Here is a 6,673-nt window from a genome sequence, read left to right on the forward strand (position 1 = left end):
GGGATGAGCAAAGGAACCAAGCCGGCTAGAACCGGCCCGGGAACTAAAGTCGGCCGAAATTAAGAACCGAACCGGACCGCCGGTTCTATCGGTTCCCGGTTCTTACCGGTTATTGCCGTGTCTTCAATGTTGAAACTGGTCCTCGAGAAATGACAACATACAATTATGGTTTTTTCCGGTTCCTACCGGTTCCCAGTTCTAAAAATCCACAAGAATATCGTCCCGATATTGGCCCGATAGGTTCTATCCGGTTCCGGTTCCGACACATTCCCCGGTCCAAATGCTAATCCCTAAGCTTGCTAATATACAATGGATCCCATATACAAAGTTATCAATTCATTTTAGTATCAAGTTTGAGCTTTTATTAAAAGAATTTGTTGATTTTTTATGATCAAAAAGTATGTTAACAAAGCGTAGCAATGTACTTCCAACTTTATTTGTTTATAATAGCATCCTACTATAATTTAATTTTATCATGATATTGTAATTGCAAAGTATATTATTGTAATAAGAAGAAATGGAAGTAGGAGTCTATAAATTGTAACAATATCATCCAAATACAAGTCAATTTCATTACTATGATGTAATTTCAAGCATGGTTTAGAGGTTATTCGACAGTTTAAATTTGTTTCTTTCATTTAGCTAAAAAAAATAGCAACGTGTTTTTTTTGTCATTATAGGGCTCTACTTCCTTTTCTTTATCTAGCGACACACATGAAACAGCTGCAATGAAATAACTACATATATGTGGGGAAAAAAACAACACATGTTAGTATTTGGATGTTTTTTGAGTTTTGACCAAAATATAGTGTATTCAATAATAATATATCAGTTATCACAAATCACAAACCAACCAATTGACACAAAAAGAGACAACAAAAGATTGGACATCGTTTAATCATTTTCCTAAAACCCAACACTTATACTAGTTTTTTGAGGCCTAATAACATAAGCACTTTTCACATACAACTTCAAATCAACTTAATGATACCAAAAGAAGAAGTTGCTATTGGCTACCAATAATAATTGTTTGTCCTGAATCTTAATTCTTATTTAAAAACTAGAACGTGTATTAAGAGCGAGTACCATGAGGATCAACATTCATAATAGTCCAAGGATGCTCCAAGATCTTCTCAAGTGGAAGTCTTTTATGAGAATCCTTCACTAAAAATTGCATTTATTCAAACCATTGAAATATAAAAAATGAAAGAATCTTCACATATTATGTGAAAACCTTCGGTAACCACATAACTTACTCGAGTGATGAGATGTTTGGCTTCCATATATAGATACTTGAGGGCTTGAAGGGAAGGTGAGGTCAATCTTCATAGTCTTGTGTACATACCAAATGTGGTTACTTTTGTTAGGTGACAACAAAACAAGTCAAGCACTTCAGATAAATATCAAAACACAAACTTCAGTAATCTCACATAACTTCTGAAAAACATAAATCAAAAGAACATGATATTTAACGTGGTTCGGTCAAGGTGACCTACGTCTACGGGCGAACGAGAGAGAGAGAGAGAGAGAGAGAGAGAGATAGAGAGAGAGAAAGAGGGAGAGAGAGAGAGGGGGGATTTTATTAACTTTCTGAAACAATTACAAGCACTCAAAATTGTATCTCACTTTGAGCTCTCATAAAAATCTAGCAATTTACAATGATGGGGTATGAGCCTATTTATAATTGAGGTATCAAACCTAAAACCCTAATGGGCCAAGCTCATTGGCCAATAGGCCCATGAATGGTGACAACAAATCATATTCTGCCATGCAACATCTTCTGGAACATTCTTCCATCTTGAGCATAATAGAGGACTTCATAGTATACTTGGTTCATCAAGGACCAAGATGGTCCATCTTGTGTCATCATGGAACAACATGAATATGGATGGCGCAAGAGGCATAAAGTGTGGCACAATAGCATCAGGTTGGAGCAACATCACCATCTTAGCACAACAATAACTTGCATGGCACACCAACAAACTCTATGGCGCAACAGGAGGACCCCATGGCGCAAGAGGGATACCCCATGGTGTAAGAGGGAGTATCTCGGTGCAAGAAGGAGTGCCCTTGGTGCAACAACATCCTACTTTCCCCAAATCTTCCGCAGATGGAGCAACAAGGTCCCCTTGTTGCTCCATATCACTCCCAAGTGCTCCAAACCTCTTCCAGGTGCTCCAAACCCCCTCCTGTACGATCCGTTCCTTTGGCACTTGATCCATTCCTTTGTCAGACGATCCATTCCTTTCTCAGATGATCCGTTCCTTTGTTACATGCTCCATGAACCCCAATTGCTCCATTGTGATCTAAGTGCTCCATGTTAGAAACGACTTCATACCATATTAACTTATTACACAAAAAACAGACTTAAAGAAAGAAATAAGTGGATCAAACTTGTTAATTACCTTCTAAAGGTATCTGCTTGGTTATCCGCCTCAAAAGGAGGGACACCATAAAGAAACTCGTAACATAGAATCCCTAATTCCCAATTATCAATTGAATAATCATGAGCTTTTTGTTCCACCATTTGTGGTGCCAGATAATATAATGTTCCAAAAATGTGTGTCTCTTGTCTTTTGACCTAACAGACCACCCAAAGTCTGCTATCTTCGGTCTTCCCTACAACCAAAACTCTCATGTTATCAAATTACAGAAGTAATGTAAGATGCTGCTGATAACAACTTCAAGTGTTACTTTTAAATGTCAAGAGTCATAGGAATAGTCACGGTATCATAATGTTGTACCAAAAACAGTCTTCCATAGTTCCATGACTCCATAATTTGTTTGAAATTCAAGTAAGCCCATCTTAATATTCCTCATGATCTAACAACCAATTCTCCGACTTTATATCTCGATGGATCACATGTTTCTCATGACAATAAGCTAGTGCCCATGTCAGGATAGCAATGTACTTGACGACGTTTTTCAAAGAGAGGTTTGTTGTTGTTTGTGGTGATGTTGTTAGCAAAGGTGGGGTGGTACTTCGTGACGCCGTTGCGTTTGGGTTGAATGTTGGGATTAGATTGATTGGGCTAAAAGGTGAATCTGATAAGGGACGTGAGATGGCTTGCTTGTCTTGCATGGTGATTTCGGATGACATCAATGATGCTACGTAGCTTCCCATACTATGGGTTAATGCATTAGAGAGTCCGTTCGAAGGTGCTGCAAAGGAAATTATGCTGAAAATAAGTAAATATTAAGTTAAAAAGCATTATCGAGGGATGGACCCGATATTGCTCTTTGATGCATAAGTTGGATATCATGTATGAATATTACTTAATTGCTATTGAAGGTGTCCTGCTTACTGATGTATGTCGAGATATTTATACACATCCGAAGGAATCTTGGTTATTGTTGTTAACCGGGTGATAATGTTGTTCAGAGGTTGCAAGGGTTGTACTCTCAAATATTATATTGATGCATTTTCTGTATTTCCTGGGATGTTGTTATGTAAGTACTTGCACGAATGATTTATTGTTATAAGTTATTGCCCTGTCGAATGTGTATTTGATGTGGACCGCTAAAGAGAATCGACTTGGTTAGTCATGGGCTTACCACAGTGGGTAGGCCTTCCTTAATGTTGTTGTATGGCTATTATGTATGGGCTAACCCCATACAGTATACACTATTAGGTACTACCCTTTTTACCATGAGGGAATGTAGCCACCCAGGCAAGACAAATAACCAAGGGTCTTCCCTGGTAATTTAAATACTTTGATCAACACCAATAAGAACATGTATCATCAATCATTCTCTCAATTCACTTCTTAGCACTATTAAGCAATAAATATGTATAGTTCTAACTTAGGTATCAAAGAGCATTATCGGAGCCTCTTCTAGTAATGATCTTAACCAAGATTTCCCTCTATTTTAAGCAATATATATATATATATATATATATATATATATATATATATATATATATATATATATATATATATATATATATATATATATATATATATACTTGAGTTCAAACAATCGGAGAAGCGCGTAACATCAACATCCCTTCCAAGATTGCCTCAAGTTACACTGGCTTAAGCTTCTGGTATTCATATTGTTAGAAGATAAGAAGGGTAAGGATGAACCTTTTTCGTATAATGTGTCTCTTGCTTGGACTATCAGTTTGCTCTTCATAAATCAAATTACTAGTTATATAAATTGTACTCTATATAAACACAGTCATATTCGTGCTTTTTTTCCCCGTTTAATAGGGAGTTTAAAGCATGAACTCCTAAGATTTATCCAACTAATTTTCTTGTAGAGCCGGTCTAGGTTTTCCATGCCCCGGGCAAAGAGACATAACAATGCCTCTATGTTTGAAGCAAACCATATCCAAAATAAATTTATAAAACAAATTTACAACACACTTTTTCTCCCAGATTCAATCTCCAAAAACTCAAAGCAAGAATGCTTCAAACCTGCATCAAAATAGTAGGAATTGCACCTTTTTTCTTATCAATATTCATATTTATGTTTGCTAGTCCTGAAATAGCATCTTCCCCTGCCTCCAAAAGATGAATATATTAGTTTTGTTGTCTCCAAGAATCCAAAATTATATAGGTCAAATTCAGAAGAAACCACCAAAATATTAGAGCAAAATATATTGTGTGTACTTCACAGAAAAAAAACATAAAAGTTTACTACTGTTCATTAGTATTCTCCTTTTTAAAAGAAAAACTCAGTTCACTTTCCATAGTATTTAGGATGACAAATCTCCCGCAAGGCTTTCAAATTTATTCAAGATTGAGAAAATGACTTGTAAGGGTAACAAAGTATTAGATTTGTATAAAAAATTCCATTGAACTTTTTTTTATACACATATCACCAATCAACTATAGCTTTTGTGCACATATGACCATTAAACTTCATCTTTGTTCAAAAAATATCATTATGTTATCGGTAATAGTAGGTCACCAGCCACGTAACATGCCACGTGGCTGCTGACGTGGATTTTATTGTATATTATGTACACATTATAGCATTAAACTATTTTTTGTACACATTATACCATTAAGTTTTTTTTGTGTACATTTTACCATTAAACTTTTTGTACACATTTCACCATTAATCTTATATAATTTATTCAAGAAATATCATTTCAACAAATACATATTTTTACATAAAATGGGTTTTCCATCACCTATTGTGACTCCCTGATTTTGTAAGGTTTGGGGGAAACGGTTTGTTTTTTACAATGATACTAAGGACTTTCTTTTACAACTACATTGTGAATTTATGCTGGCCACACATCAATTGAAACCCACAATGTTTGAACTTGAGACTTTTATCTGGAGCGGCAAAGAAATACTCAATTGTTCATTATTTTAGCTAATGTCTAGTAAACATATTTTTATAAGTCATTTTCTTAGGAAACTACGTTTGAGGCACACTTATAAACTCATGAAACATTTTGTACATGTTACCTTATTATAATCCCCCTCTTCTTGATTATGGTTGATGATTAAAAAAGTGCATTGAAATTATGTCGTTGTTTACCGATAGGAAAATGACCTAATGATAAGTTTACTAAAATTTAGAAAATCAGTAAAATCCACATCAGGTGATGGGAAACCTACTTTTATGTAATGATATGTATTTTTTGAAATGATATTTTTTTTCAACAAATTATATAACATTAATGGTAAAATGTGTACAAAAAAAAGTTTAATGGTATAATGTGTACAAAAAATAGTTTAATGGTATAATATGTACATAATAAACAGTAAAATCCATGTCAGCAGCCACATGGCATGCCACGTGGCATGCTATGTGGCTAATGGCATATTATTATCGGTAATATAATGGTATTTTTTAAACAAAGGTGAAGTTTAATGGTTATATGTGTACAAAAACTATAGTTGATTGGTGATATGTGTACAAAAAAAAAGTTTAATGATATTTTTTGTACAAGTCTAATACTTTGTTACCCTTACAAATCATTTTCTCTTCAAGATTTATACATTTTTCCAGCTCTTTATGGTCACCACCAATTAATTGTCCCATCAATTACACGATGTAGCACAACTTATCCACTCCCTATGTTTGAGTATTTGTCTGCCTTACAATATACATGAGCCATATTGACGTTTGCATAAAAACAAAATTAAAATGTATGTAATTAAAAACATCGGCATATCTTAGAATTAAGCTTTGTCAAACACTCCCAAACTACTTAATATTTTTTACTTTATGGTGCGTTTGATCATTTCTTGTTCACCCTAATTAATTATCTATTTCATCAAGGAAAAACCCAATTAGCGAGTGTTTGAGAATGCTTTCAATCAACTTATTAGCTTATTTGCTTTCTAAAAAGCTAATAAGCTAAAAAAGTGTTTGGTTGTTCAAAAGCTAATAAGCTAATTTGCTTTTCAAATAGCTTTTTGGATAGACAAAATAAAGGAGTTTCAAAATGCTATAAAATCCTAGCTTTTTGATGGCTTTTTAGCTTTTTAGCTTTTCCTACCACTTTTTATTAAAGATATAACCCGGTCACATTTATCACCTAATATTTAGCACACATATATATTACTATGTCAATATTGTTCCCGTGTATATCTCTCATATGTATATCTCTCATAGTTAGTTGTAATCTTGTTATATAAACCCAAGATGTATTCAATTGTAATCTATCAAAATCAATAATACAAAAACAATCTTCTCAATATCTCCT

General features: G+C 34.2%; 1 pseudogene; it reads right to left on the minus strand.

Annotated features, from left to right (window-relative positions):
• Window positions 1-1,072: 1,072 nt before the first annotated feature.
• LOC111904943 (serine/threonine-protein kinase Aurora-3-like) lies at window positions 1,073-3,124 on the minus strand (annotated as a pseudogene).
• Window positions 3,125-6,673: the final 3,549 nt, after the last annotated feature.

Source organism: Lactuca sativa, chromosome 5 (genome assembly GCF_002870075.4).
Source record: "Lactuca sativa cultivar Salinas chromosome 5, Lsat_Salinas_v11, whole genome shotgun sequence".
Classification (NCBI taxonomy): domain Eukaryota; kingdom Viridiplantae; phylum Streptophyta; class Magnoliopsida; order Asterales; family Asteraceae; genus Lactuca; species Lactuca sativa.